The following is a 14,935-nucleotide window of genomic DNA, read 5'->3' as shown; positions in this document are numbered from 1 at the left end:
GCACTAGAGTTCTGCTAGAACAAAACATTAAGATCAGATGCACATTTCAAAATATCACGTGTTTTCTTACATCAGGCTTTTTTTCTATACGCAGGTGCATTGCAAAATTTTGTTCTCATTGGCCAACGTTGAAAAAGGTAAGGACCCTTTGCCTCCTCCCTCTTCACAATGAAATTTAACACTGGTGACATCACATTGTGGGCTTGGCTTCTCGGCCAGCCATGCAGTCCCCAGGACACTCATTCAGTGTGTGAACAAGCTCTGCCTAAGAAGGATCTCTCCTCAAGCCGCATTGCTCCATAGCCACAGCTGGAAACATATTGCTGGAGAGCCTTAAGACGGCACCACCGTCTCAGTGAAATGCTGCAGATGGAATAAATGAGCTGTGGACTACTGTCTCTCAGACTTTTTTGCTGAGGGATTATTTCTGTGTCTGCTGTTGGATTTTCTTTGCTCAGAGTTTGGATACAGTTTCTTTTTGGAAAAGGAATTTGAAAAAGATCTATAACAGGACCTATTTGACATGAATGGGTAAGTAAATTCATACACTAGTTACGCTTGCTGTCTGTCAAACACAGACGCACAGAAAAAGTTAATATTTAGTTAATACGGTATGAGCACCTCGGTCAGGCTCGGGTTGTCTGGCCTATGAACTTAATTTGTCTAAAACCCCCTTTCAGGCTGTTTTCCATCATTGGCAAATATCTTTTGAAATATAGGATAAAAGTAACTAAAGTTGATGTGTTACACTTCAATGGTCAGATATTTTCTTACTACGCTTTTGTCCTCTTCTCTTTTTGTTCCTGCTCACTCTTGCTTGTTAAGCCAAAACAATAGTTTAACCTTGTCCTAGCTTAACTCTATTGGCTGGCTCTCTGGCAAATTGCCCTGTCTGGTGCAAGCCCTCCCATACATATTCAGAGGACTTTGAAAAGAAGGGCCATAGAATGTCCCCTAGCTACCGCTGCTAAGGTGAGACACCCTGCAGTTCAACTGCATTAGGCCTACACGAGGCCATACAACCTGTTTTTCCAGTTGTCTTTATCTCCCTGGGCAATCCACAGGGTTACGTTTCACGGAACAGAATTCTCGGCGGAAGGAGCTGAAATTGCAGATCATTTTAGAAATAGACTTTTGATGTTACAAATGATTTATTTTTTTTGAAAGTGTTAGTGCCTGGATTTCAACAAACCTGTTGTACATGTCTTCAAGTGTGATTCAAGGCTCATTTTCTTCTTACTGTGATTATAGTCACAATGATTGATGTCTTGCATGGCACTTTGAAAGGTTTGTATTCATCTGGTTTTGTGTTCATCCCAACCAAGGTTTTCAAAATTCTTTCTATGGAACTTTTATGCAACTTTTATACAATATAGTAATAAGCTCACGTTTAACCGAGTTCATAATATTTATTACAATGAATTGGGCAGTTTTTGCAGAGATGTTTAGTTGCTAAGAAGGTCGTCATAGATGGAATTGGTGTCAGAAGAAAATATTTTTTGGTGGACTCTTTTTCCGCTATCGGCTCAGGCTTATTTGTTTGCTTTTTGGAGCAGGCTCCTTCCTCGCAGGCCTGAACTCGTCTCTTCACATTCTGGGTTGTAGGGAAACTGTGGTTTCTTGTGTTTATTTATGGGTCATATTTTTCATTTTATTTCGAATACTGGAGGAGCCCAGCCTCCACTGTAAAACCCTTGCGTGTCTAGACATGGGGAGGCAACCAGACATGATTGAAAAATTACCTGAAGGCAAAGTTTAACACTGACACTTAATGTATGTTCAGGTGCTCAGCAGCGTAAACAAGCTGGTCATGCTCCGTGATCAGTTGTTCAAACACTGCTGAACTCTATCCACCCGGGTTGACCTGTAGGATGCCCCCTTTCACCCCCATCATGTCTGCCCCTGACCCTTCATTCCACTTTTATGGCTGTGCTGAAGTTACTTTGTCACCAGTAATGTTCCAGAGAAACATTAGGTGATGTCAAGGATGTGTCCTGAGGAAATTACCTTCGTCATATGTATGCGGCTCCTTATTGGATTTCCTGGCCAAGCACACAAAACAAAATATCCTTCACTCTTAAATGGCTGCCGTGGCTGCACTCTTTCCTTTTTAATAAATGACTCCCTGTGGGACAGTCAATCACTCAGTCTCTCCTTCATTTGATTTCACACAAGTAATTATGGGTTGGACATAGATTTTTTTCTGTGGAACTTAATTTCGTATCTTTGGTGATTTGGGTGACATTTAATGGCCTGTTAAAACATGATGGATCTGCTTCTGCTTTCTCTCTCCCCAGTTGGGATGTGAACGCAACGTTGTATCTTAATATTGTAGACACACCCCTTCACTGACTGATCGGTGAAAGTGTGATGCTTTAATTAATTATACAACATAGAATTGAAGATTACCGGTAAATTATGTTTTTGGAATTGGGTGTTTTGCTATGGGTGTTTGTTTTATTTCGAATTTTCCTCAAATACTAAAATTGTATTGTGTTGCTGTAAATAACTGGGCCTGTCTCTTATGTGGTGTCAATCAATAGCCGGTGCCTTGTGGGGCATTAGCTTCGCTGATAGTCATTTTTTGGCGTTGATTTTGACACTTTCTTCTTGCAGACAGTTACTCATTCATTGTGGTGAAGAGATGATTTGTCAAAAATAAAAATCAATGTACTTCTTCAGCATAGCCATTAGGATGAGGGAGAAATTTTGATTTGACCAAGTGTGATTTTTATCCTCATTTCAGGATGGATTCAGTTATTTCTGTCGCTGTATAGTGATTCACTCATCAAAGAAGAACATGTGTTTATTAGTTATAATGTGCTGATCTTTGAAAATACTCTGGCTTTGGATGCAGAATGGGACCCAAGCAGAAGTGATGTTGTGTGCTTTAAGAGTAAATATTACATTAAAGCAGCATGGTGAAACCCAATCAATGCTGCTGACGACCAGGTGATTTTTCTACATGTGGCTGAACCAAAATCCATTTATCACATCTTGATAAATCTGTAAACCATCATCAAACTCCACATGTGTGATCCATAGGGAATGTGGCAAGTGCGTACGTAGGGATGAAGGAATGGGACTTGTTAAAAACTGCGGGGAGAGTGGCACTCATGTGTGATGGTTGAACACCCTGAAGGAAGAACCCCCACCACCACCACCACCACGAAACTATGACTTCCTAGTGTCAAATGCTCTGCAGACCAATGCTTTTCCTAAAACACATAGGAAGTAATATAGGGGACCCAAGGAAACAAAAACAAACCCAACTGTGACATTTTTAGCAATACGCTGAATGCAATACGAGGAATGAACAGCTGAGTGGTGTTTCGCTGCTTTGTCAGTGAGGAGATGACATTTATTTGAAAAGAGTTTGCATGCAGTGATATTAGGATCTGTGCATGGTTGTCCAGGTTGAATTCCTGTCTCTCACTCAGTGACTGCAGTAATAGACCCCAGAACACTAACTGGGATCCTAACTGGGAATACATAGCGGTGAACTGAAAGTGTATAAAGGAATGAATGGCATGATAAAAGCATAGATATTTCTGTATTAAGTGACTGAGCAAACGAGGATGCAGGATGACCCCACTCCCTCTGGGAGAGCAGTGAGTAGCAGCTGAAAAGAATAGAAAAAACAGCAGAAACATGTCACAGTAAATGTTAGAATTGCTTCTTCTCCAGAGCAGAGGGCAGAGCTAGCTGCTATATAACACAGATGGTAATTGCTAATTAATGCGGTGCTAATCCACCGTCTCAAACGTAGTTGGTAACATCTACAGTACATGAAACACAATACTACGACACACCTCAGACTGCCATAAAGTCTAAAATGATACTTTGTATCGTCCGTCCGTCCGTCTATCCATCCCTGGGCAATTCCTCTAGCTCTTGCAGGAGGCTCCCAGGTCAGCTGAGTGTCATGGCCACTCCAGCGTATCCTAGGTGTTCCCTGGGATCTACTCCCGGCGGGACATGCAACCAGGGAGGCATCCTGCAGGCATCCGATACAGAAGCGACAGAGCTCCTCAGCTCTAAGGGGGTGGGCCACCACCCTGCATTGGAAACTCATATTAGACACTTGTACCAGGGCTATTGTTCTTTTGATCATGTGCTAAAGTTCATGGCCATAGGTGAGGGTAGGAGCATGGATTGACCAGTAAATTGCTCAGCTCTTTTTTTTTGAAAGACCAATACAAGAACCGCATTACTGCGGCTGCTGCACCGCTGTAAATTATCAAGCAGAGGCAGGAACTCTCCCCTGAGCTGGAGGGGTAAACTACCTTTTTCAGTCAGAAACCATGGCCTTGGAGTTGGATATACGGATACTCATTTGATCTGCTTAATATTTGGCTGCAAACTGCCCCAGCAAATGCTGAAGGATCTGCCCAGAACAAGCCCAAAAGACATCGTCATCATCTGCGAAAATCCAGTGGCTCCCTAACTAACAGCCTCTGGCTGTGCCTAGAAATGCTTCCCATAAAATAATGAACTGAACCGTTGACAAAAGGCAGCCCTGCCATAGTCATACATGCACTGGAAACTGGTCTGACTTATTGCCGGCAATGCAAACTAAATTCCTGCCCGTACAGCCATTAGCAGAAGGCCTCTGACCCCATACTTCCGAAGCACCTCCCAGAGGATGCAACAAGGGGCACGGTCAAAGGGACACGCCTTCAAGTCCACTAAACACATTTGGACTGCTTGGGCAAACTCCCATGAACCCTCGAGCACCCTGTGCAGAGTATAGAGCTGTTCACATGTTCCACAGTTAGGACGAAGACTGAATTGTTCCTCCTGAATCTAAGGTGCCAACTATTGTCAAATTGGAATTCTCCTTTCCCGTACCCTAGATTTTCCCAGGGAGGCTGAGGAGTGCGATCCCCAATGGCTGGAACGTACTCTCAGATCCCCCTTTTTTGAATACTGACTTTGTTTAATGGCTTTTTTTTATTTTTGTGCCAGCTTGAAAGAGAAAGACAGACAGCAGAAAGAACAGTTTGAACTGCTGTGGTAATCTCTGTAAAAAAAAACCACTATTGTTTCTTTAAAGTAAATTGATGCCAGGGCTGTTTTAACGTATACATTTATTTCCAAGAATAAATTTATGACCATTTAGTAATTCCACATTATATATTACTCTCAGAGAGAGCCTGCTAGAGAAAAGTCCTACCAACTTTAAGTTTGTCTCTGACAGGCCAATATCTGTGCTGGAACTCATTAGACACCATGATATATGCACAAGATCAGAGAGTATGTATGTTCAGCTTACATGCAAGTTTTATATGCGATTGGCAATGCCCTCGAGGTATAGATTCTAAATTAATCAGTGTTTGCTCAGAATTTTTCCAAACTCCCTCTTCGTTATCGAAATCTTTACCTCAAATTGGGAGGAGATGGAGAAGGGAGCAGGCTGGCTATTCTAACACTGCAGGTTAGAGTTTGGCACTAAATAAAGACTGCGGGGTCTCAGGTGAAGCTCCTGTGTGTTTTCTGGAAAGCTGAAGCAAGTCCTGATCCAACTGTTGCAGCCTGGAGGAACAGCCATCCCTCAGCTCTTGAGGATGCTTTAGAGGCTACTCTTTTGGAGTCGGGGGTTGGATTCCCATTTTGTTAACCAGCTTGAGCTTTAAAGAATTCTACAAGATGTATTCTGTCACCCTCTTCGTATACGTCATACTCTGAACACAGGCCCCAAGAGGTATTAGACAATTTAAAGTCATAAACGAATTAATGTGAAACAAATCACCAAACATCTGAAATGCAAGCTATAAAATTCAGTCCCACTTTTTTCGCTTGACTTGAATCAATATCATTTGTGCTGATATATTCCGAGTCTGTCTGTTGTTTGTCATTTATAATTAACTGCACCCAGCCGACTCATTTGCAGCTGTATTTTGGAAGCTTCACCAAAATGCCAGTTGACAACCACGTCGGCTGACTGACTTGTTTTTGAGTCTTTCTTAAATTTTGAGCTAGCTAGTGAACTGATGAGGGCTAAGCTTGTCCCAAAGGCGTCAGCCCTGGAATTACTCAATATGGTATGAGAAAGATGTTTTTGGATTTCTTTTTTCTATTTTTTTTTTATTCTAGTGAGGTGTCACAGTCAATCTGGCACACATAGAAGATAAACACGCACAAAAAAAACCACAAGACACAGAAAAAACTTGAACTGCGTTTTAAACTAGTTGACACTTTTAGTCTTAAAATTTGAATGCTCATACATTTTATTGGATTCATTAATTTACATCTTTCATCACTACTTTTTTCCTTTGGACTCTTTTCCTAAATCTGCTCCAAAATAATTACGTAATTAATCTTCCCTTCTTTATTACATCCATTATATATCAATTGCTGCTTTTGTTTTATGTGCATTTTTCTAAACTCCTTTTTAAAAAAAACACACATATTACCTGATATAATCTGCTCTCGTTATTCTTTATACTTTACATTGAGATTTTAATGCACGTATCTATATTTTATGCCAAGTTCCTTATAACTAAATGGTGTGAATTGTGCTTGCAGCCTTACACCTAGTGATTTAAACCTTGACTGTATGCATTATATCCCTGGGTTTCTCAATGGAAACACAAATCCGCTTTGTTAGAAAAGACATTTTCCTCCTTACAAAACTCATTTCAATTCCATATCATCCCATTACGCCTCCACATTGATTGAAATAGCCACCATTTTCAGGCCCTGCTGCCGTTTTGTAATCTGTATATGTGATATAGCCAAAGCAGAACTGTGCATGTAGCATGTGCGGGTCAGAAATGTGCTGTCACTCTGAACTTGTATTGTAATAACAGTGAAGAGTGGATAAGCAAAATTTATTATGTGGTAGCAGTGATTTTTTTAGTGTAGCTAAACAAATACTATAATGTATGCTATATATACATATGTTATAGCTCATTTTCTAGCATGCAGTCTACTGTTTTTGTGATCTTTTTGCAATTAAATAGCACTTGAATGCAACAGAATACAGGTATTATGCCAATTATGAGTCAATCTGCTAGCTACTCCTTGCAGATGGTGGCACAAACACAATAAAACATTAGGTTATATGAGAGTTAAAGAGGTTACAGTACACTAGATTTTGTTCACAGGTCACAGTTTTACCGTACTTGCGATGCCAAAGTTAATAATCCTACGCTGTCAACTCCTACATCGTTATGGCTTTTATTGTAATGCAACAGAAAACTGCCTCACATACCAAAATGCAAACCCAATGTGAGGAGTGTATGGCTGTAAGTATGAATGTTAGATTAAAGACTTTCTCCTCAGATGGAGGTTAGACATCTTGCTACTGCAGAACACAAAGGTCCCAGGCTTGTTTTTGGAAGATGAATGGGTATTCAGTTGGTTTCATTACAATGCTTGACTTATTTATAGCTCAGCTGTGGACCGTTTGCTGGCTCTGTAAAGATGTTTGGGGAATTAGACACTGATAAAACATTCCTGGGACCAGAGGGTACACTGTGACGAAAGCAGAGGGCAGTGGGCTGAAAATGCAACATCCGCAGGCAAGGCCATGAACATGGAATTCCACTAACTTGGGCTTACTACACCAACCGCACTATCATACTTTCACATTTCAAAGGTCTTCGCCTGTGAGAGGAAAAGCCACATCCCTGTTGAACAACATGAGAGAAGCCACAATATATTGAGTTCTATAAAAGCCGTTGCCACTAAAAAGGGAAGAACGATTTGCAAAGAAAATAGGTCCCTAGAAACTTTCATATTTTTTTACTTACATGCACAGTTTAGAGTTTGTAGTTCCACAGCACCAATCCCAAACCTTTATCTGGATCTCCCCGTTCAGCCTCAAAGATTACCGCTTCACAACCCTGGAGCAGGGATGCTGTCTGCCTGGTAATTTGACAGCTAATCCCCAGCCTCTTCCCTACAAATCTCTTCCCTGATAAAGGGGTTGCTTCTACATTAGTAAACATGGGCGACTTGGCTGCCTAGGCTGACAGAAGAAAAGAGAACTGGTTAAGGAATGAGAGATAGAGAAATAACCAGTTTTTTGTTGTTTACGTGTTAACTCGGTGTTCCATGATAAGAAAGTTGTATGAGATGAATATTTCATCCAAAAAAATGCCTCTTTGCTTATAAGGCAAACTTAATATTTATGTGCTTTGGAATTAGAACATTTAAACTTTATGTTTGTGGATTAATTGAACTGTTGTAGCTCATGAATTTAATGTTATAAAGGGATATAGACATTTTTGTTCTGAGTATGTCATCACAGCATTGTAGCACACTGCAGCGATTTATTAGGTTTAGCCAGTTAGCTTTCATTCCCTACATGCTAGCACCTGCTTCTGTAGTTGTTGTGTGTGGAATCAAAACTGACGCCCAGAGCTCTGACATGCCCAACCAAGTTTAACAGGACTTGGCAAGTTAGCATTTAACCAGCCTATAGAATGTCTGGAGCCTGATGACTGCAACATTGGCTCTGATGGCTTTTCATTTGTGGACGCGACAGCAGGTTAGACACTTCAGGCGTCAGGGTGGATCTGATGAGGTGAGTGACAGGTCCTGTCCGTGCATGTCTTTCTGTGTGTGTAATAGCCCGGTGTTCAGTCTAATCGTTGTCAGAGAGTGAGATAGCATGTCAAGAAGTGTTTGGCGAGGGCTCTATTTTCAGCACACCACAGATTTGTCGGATTTTGGTATGTACACAACTGGCATTTGTGTGCCTTTTTGTTTTTTTTAACACCAAAAGTCTATTTATAATGCCGTATAATATTAGTGTTTACCCATCTATTTTAAATTTAACTGTTGATTAAGTTGTTGGTTGAAGCCTCTCTTATTACTAAAGCAATCTTTATATGGCATGCATTGGGATACATCTACTAAGATAAAATATATTTTGGCTTTTTCATGGAGGGCATGGAGTCTTTCAAGGATTGATGATTGCAAAGTAATAAGAGTGAAATTGGTGAGAGAATGGTGTACATTTAAAAAACAGCAATTGTGGTTGTATTATATCAATATCTATAAATGTGATAACCATATAACATTTAATAGGTCATGGAATTTGCCCTTCCAGAGTTTACATTCTTTAATGATTACATGGGTTCATCCACGTTTAGGCTGCATTTTCTCCAGGACAGCACTGAGGTCAGCAGTGTATTACTATGTGTCATCTCTTTTCTCTATCCATTGCTTGCATAGTGCATGAAAGTGCACGAGTGTGAGGCTTTGGTATGGGTTTGGCCTCATAAAGCTTCCTTCAGATTGACAGACTGAAATCCAGTGTTATGCTTTACTCAGGGAAATGCAATGTTCAGAGAAGCAAAAGAAAGCTAGAGGGAAAGCGGGGACAAAATTGGTCCCAGTGAGAGATTCATTGGCAGTAATGAGGACATTGTTGGAGTGCAGGTCGTCGTGTCATGGCTGTCGCCTGTCAGTGTAATGGACCTTGCTAGTCAGATGGCAATCGATTGTGCTGCTCATGACCTCGTCTTCCTGTTGTTCTTCACTCTTTCTGTCTGTCAAACTGCCACCTAGAGATGGAGGACAATGAGGAATCTTCTCCCAAACAGTAAATAGTGTCCAGATATTCTTGTTACTTGAAAGGCGTGCTGTCCTAAGTTTTCAGCAGATGTTGCTCCTGCTACTTTTCTACTCATAACCATCAAACTGAAGGGCTGAGGTGTTACGTACCCGTTACAGTTCAGCAGTCAATTACTGTATTATTGCTGTGCAAAGCAGTGTTTTGGGACCGGCTAATGATGTGTTCAGCTGAAGTCAATCTCAGGGCCAGGAAAAGCAATTTTTCCATTGACCCTTACTAATTCTTTATTGCACATTGTCAACTGTAAGTTACATAGCAGATAGTTCAAATCACACGATGTTCTTGAATTTGATTGGCACAGGTCAGCATCCTTGATAAGTGTTTAATACATACAAACCAGTCCAGCACTTTTTTAACGGCAAGGGCACTCTCGTATCACTACACCAGTGTGCTCTTGCAACTACCTTGGCAGAGGCTAATGATGAGTCAGTAATGTATTTTAGGCCTATTGCGTCTAATAAATTGCCTTTTAAGATGCAACATCAATCTAAGCTAATTGAAATGACGAACTAACAGAACTGCATTCGCTGTCATGATGCTTCTGAAAGAGCCGTCATTATATCATGTCTGTTTTTAGACCTGAATAGACACAAACCAAGTAAATGCAACTAAAAAGATTTCTGTCTTTCCTGCATGGATCTGGTAGTCATCTGTTACTCAATGAAAAATTTACTCTGTTGACCTTAAGGAGAGTTTTCATTTGTTCGCTATGTTATTGCCAGGTTTTTTTTTATTTTTTACCACACATCATATGGCTTTATTTCAGTTTGTGCAGCTGTCTACACTGAACCACCCTGAGCAAGCTCACATTTCAGCTATACCTCAGTCAGTTATAGTTATCTGTGTATTATGGTTTTAATCCAAAATATAGGGAATTATTCACCCTTAAAGTCTTTTTTCGCCTGCCCGCATACATGTGAGGTTAATGTTAACTAAGCCAGCCGTGAATGTTGACATATTTTACATTTCTACATACCTGGTTAAGTTTTTAGACCTGAATTTTGATTGATGTGGTCTTAAAATAGTCTTTTGTTCTTTTTTCCTTCATTGGTAGGTCCCTGCTCATTTCTTTTACATTACGTACTTTTACATTTCCAATCCCATGTCTTGTGGTCAGCGAGGTGGATGTATGGTTCCATCTGCTCCTGCAGACTAGCTCAGAGTTTCGAGAGAAAGAAGCTTGATCAGGCAGAGCGCGGAGAGAAGATCGAAAGAAACAGGCTGACGGAAAGACAAAATGGCTTATTTCAAGCTGCCTCCACAGCTAAGTATAGAGTGGCTGAGAGGAACCTTTGCTGGCTTAGCAGTTCATATTTGGGGTTGCTCTTTTTCTGTCTCTTTTGGGCAGAGTTTGAAGAAGGTATGTTTGTGCGCTTTAGCTTTGTCCAAGTGTGTTTTTGTCTGGTTTTGTATATAGCCCTGCGCCCTGGTACCTCCTATTGTCCAACGCCAGTTATCAGAAGTGATTCTCCTACCCGCCGTGTGTTAGCTCTGAGTCAACATAGGTTTAAGTTTAATCTGTACGTTGGACCAGAAATAATTTCCTCTCTGTAATTTACGTGCTTGTGTTGTAAGTTAAAATAATAAAGCCACTGTGTCAATATTGGAGGTGGAATGAGTCACAAAATCCCAGTTAGTTTGGTATCACACTGCCAGGTGAAGGCAGGTTTAGGTTCCTATTTCCCTCTTAAGCACAACAAACGGGCCACGTCCTAATATAACTGTCAGATTTGCAGAGAGATGCCTCTGTAAATGGGGCAGGGAGGATAAGAGGAGCAGTTCTTCAGGTCCATAATAAGAAGTAAAACCTACATGTATTAATTCCATCTTCTCCTTTTAGAAAGTTTAAGAATTATTATGTCCCTGAATCAGGAAAAGAAGTATTATACTATTATAGCATGGGTTGGGTTCTTTAGATATATGTATGTTGAAATCCTGCATCCTCCACCTTGTTAAATAGTAACTTAATTTATTTAGTTTTGGGTTTTTTTTTTGCATTTGCCTTTAACCTCACGAATAAATGAATGTCCCAGTCCAAAATAAAACCAATTTTGAATTTCAGTCATCATGTACCATCAAGCGTATGGAATAAAACGCGCTGAAGTGAAAGATCATCTGCTGCGTCACGGCGAGGCCTTTGTGCTGATTTAACACTTCCTCAGAATTAGATTTGCATGAAAAAGTGTTGAGAGATTAAAGGCGGCATCCATGCCTTTACTGGGACAAGCCCGGTCAGCAAATCCCCATTTTTACATAACTGGTGCGTACCAGATGAAACAAATTTGATGAATCGATTGAATTAAACATCTAATAAATAAAAGAATGCGTTCCTTAGTAGAAACCAAAAAAACAGAGAGACCGCTTTCTGAAACTCCTTTTAAGTCATTCTGCTGATTGGTTTACAATTACTCTGATGACTGGGCCTATGAATTAATGAAGTAGAAATAGTGCAGTAAATTATCTGCCACTCAGAGCGTATACATCATTGTGTGAATTAAATTTAGCACAAAGAATTCAAGCAAACAATTACCCGAATTTAGGCATTGTCACTGCCCATGAATGCCACAGCTTGGTTCTCATATCGGCTTTTGGAAGAATCCTACAGGCCAAAGAGCTTCACGTCCAGCCCTTTACAGTCACTAATCTGCTCTGACAACAAGCTGATACATAATACCCACCGCTAAACCCCACCCGCCACCCCCATCCTAAGAACTGGCTGACAAAAGTAATTGATTTAAACCACTAGAGACACCTGCTAAATGCAAACATAGCTCACGTCCACAGTTCATCTGTTTGGTCATTGTGGGCCCAAACAGTCTCACCTCAGTTCAACCCCTCTATCATTTCAAAAAGATGTGTGTTTCAGGCTCTTTAACAATGGTTTTAAGTTACTTTTTGTTTGTTAGCCGCAGTCGCTAAAGTCCCACCTATGAGTTGTGGTGTGAGCTGAATTTGCACAACTGCTTCTATGTGGTCGCCTTTTGATCTGTATTTGCCAGCCTTTTAGCTCAGATGCCTTCATTCTGTTCATCTGTAACTGGCAGAAACCAGACTTTCTGCCCAGGGGGTGGTGGCGAGTTTGTGGGGGGCTGGAAGTCTCATGCGTGGTGTTAAGGGGGAGCCCATGCCTTCTGTGCCGCCTGCCTTGTCATTTTATGGTACCATCTGTCCACATGCAAACTGTCTAGTAATGATGTCTTAGCTCATCTTTTGTGTCTGACATGTGAATTTCCTTTCTGATATATGCACATCTGTTGTTGCAGGCTGTCTCAGTCTTAATAATTTACTGTCGATTTTATGTAATGCCACTGCTCATAATTATTCCAAAATGTGCAGTTATTCATTTGTGGAACTCTTAAATGCAAATGGAGCCCATCAAAAGCATTTTAGCTGTTGAAAGAGGTCACTTAACAGCACTTATATTTATGGGGATGGAAAATAGTCAATTTCATATGCATGATGATGCTATAGCTAGAATATGTAAATAAACATTGCAGAGTTACATCGGATGGCATGCTTACACAACCCTGTAAGCTGTCGTGTTGAGACATAGAGATTAAATTTCAATAAGGTCATGCAATTATCCATAAGTACAACTCTTACTAACCCAAATAATGTAGGAATGAGACGCGTTTTTATCGTCCATGCCTGCTATGGACACTTTTGACCTCTTCCAGTTTATTGTGTTTGTAAATGTAGTTGCATGTTTGTCCCAACCCATGTTTGGCCCACTTTTAGTCCAAAGTGCTTTTATATGACGAATTTCATATATCGAATCTGCATTTTGATTTATTGCAAACCTGCTGCCTCTGTAGTGCTCATCTCATTACTTTGCATCTCAATAACAATACTAACCCCCCAATATCACTCACCAACAAATGCAATTGGAAGTGACACTGTGTTTTGTCTCCTCTAATCTGGGTAACACACATCAGTACACTGCACATATACGCTCATACCCAGCTTGTAAATTTGTAGCTGTAAAGATTGCGTGTAGCCATAGCAGTGATAGGATATCTCTTGCTTCAGTTTTATTTTATGACGGGATGCAAGTTTTTTAAGTGTCCATTCAGGCCATACTAGATGTCAATCAACATGGGATCATATCAGTAAGTTTAATGAGTGTGTAAGGAAGCTAAGTCCAACCGTCATGAATCACAGCAGGTGTCACGAGGGCTCTCAAATGCCTGCGTGGATTCAGAGCTGCATCAAAGTGTCATTTTGGCAAAGATTTGAACTGCTTTCAATTCAGTTACTACTTGATTACTTTGGTGTTGGAGAAAAACAACCTTTTATTTCTTACTCCGTGGTTTAATTATCAACGTTTCTCACTTCTTGTTGCCCAACAAGGAAGTGCACTTGTCTGGTAAAAGAACGCCATTAAGTCTTGGTCTCCTGTGTTAATGATTTACTCAGAGGAATCAGCTCGTAAACAAAAGTGCAGTAAAACTTGATAGATCATGGGACATTAGCCTTTGTGAGGTACTTCTCAGCGCAGGGCCAAGCACCCCCGCAAAAAGACACAGATCACCAGCTCTGTAGTTACAACCCGGCTTCCAAAATTGCTGGGAAAAAAAAAGTTGCATTTACATTCTTTTTGTTCCAAGTAATTGTTACGGGGCCTGGAATTATGCTCACTCCCAGGGTTGAAGCAAGGCAGCACAGACTTGGAAGTTCAGCCTTCTAAGACAAGCATAAGTAATCAGTGGTCAAACGTCGACATCCAGCTTCTAATTCTGTATATAGAACCGATTCTGTCTGTGCTAACGCAAACCTCGCCGGTCTGGGTTTATCACTCAGAGATGGCCGTGATTAGCTCCTGACACTGCTAGCAATATATCTGAGCCTTCCCCTCCTCCCCTTGTTCAGGATTGACCCATTAAATGGAGATGTGGAGAAAGAGAGAACACAAGCAGAGGGATGAAAGCAATGGTTAGCTGAGATGCTACCTGTAGTTAATGTAATAGCAGTGTTTACTCAGCCTCTCTGCCCTCTGTGTGCAGCTGTGTCCCACACTGTCAGTTTATATACCATACTGTCTGTATGGGGGTGCACTCCCTATACAGGAGCTCTCTCTCTCTCGCTCTCTCTCTCTCTCTCACACACTCACACACACACACACCGAATAGAACTTTGAATGACAAATAGCTGTGGATAGCAAACAAAGTTGAAGGGTGTTGTTTTGTTCTCATATAACTGGCTGAAAACCTCTTTTGTCCTTCCTAGATATTTACATCCCATTGTTCCTCTTGATTACTACTAGTTTTCCTTCTTATTAACAGCATCTTGTAATAATTTATTTGTATCTTTTTATGTTTTGTACCTGCTTCATGTTAGCTGTTAGCC

The 14,935-nt window shown here is 40.7% G+C and overlaps 1 protein-coding gene across 1 annotated transcript in view; it reads left to right on the top strand.

Annotated features, from left to right (window-relative positions):
* The first annotated feature begins 230 nt into the window (after positions 1–230).
* The window catches only part of LOC130538315 (receptor-type tyrosine-protein phosphatase F), a 101,754-nt gene continuing 87,049 nt past the window's right edge, over positions 231–14,935 (top strand). The window contains exon 1 of the mRNA XM_057055713.1: positions 231–531. The gene's annotated coding sequence lies outside the window, so the exon portion shown is untranslated. The remainder of the gene's footprint in view (positions 532–14,935) is intronic.

The sequence above is a fragment of the Takifugu flavidus genome, chromosome 15 (assembly GCF_003711565.1).
Source record: "Takifugu flavidus isolate HTHZ2018 chromosome 15, ASM371156v2, whole genome shotgun sequence".
Taxonomy (NCBI): Eukaryota; Metazoa; Chordata; class Actinopteri; order Tetraodontiformes; family Tetraodontidae; genus Takifugu; species Takifugu flavidus.
This window is presented reverse-complemented; position numbering and strand designations above follow the sequence as displayed.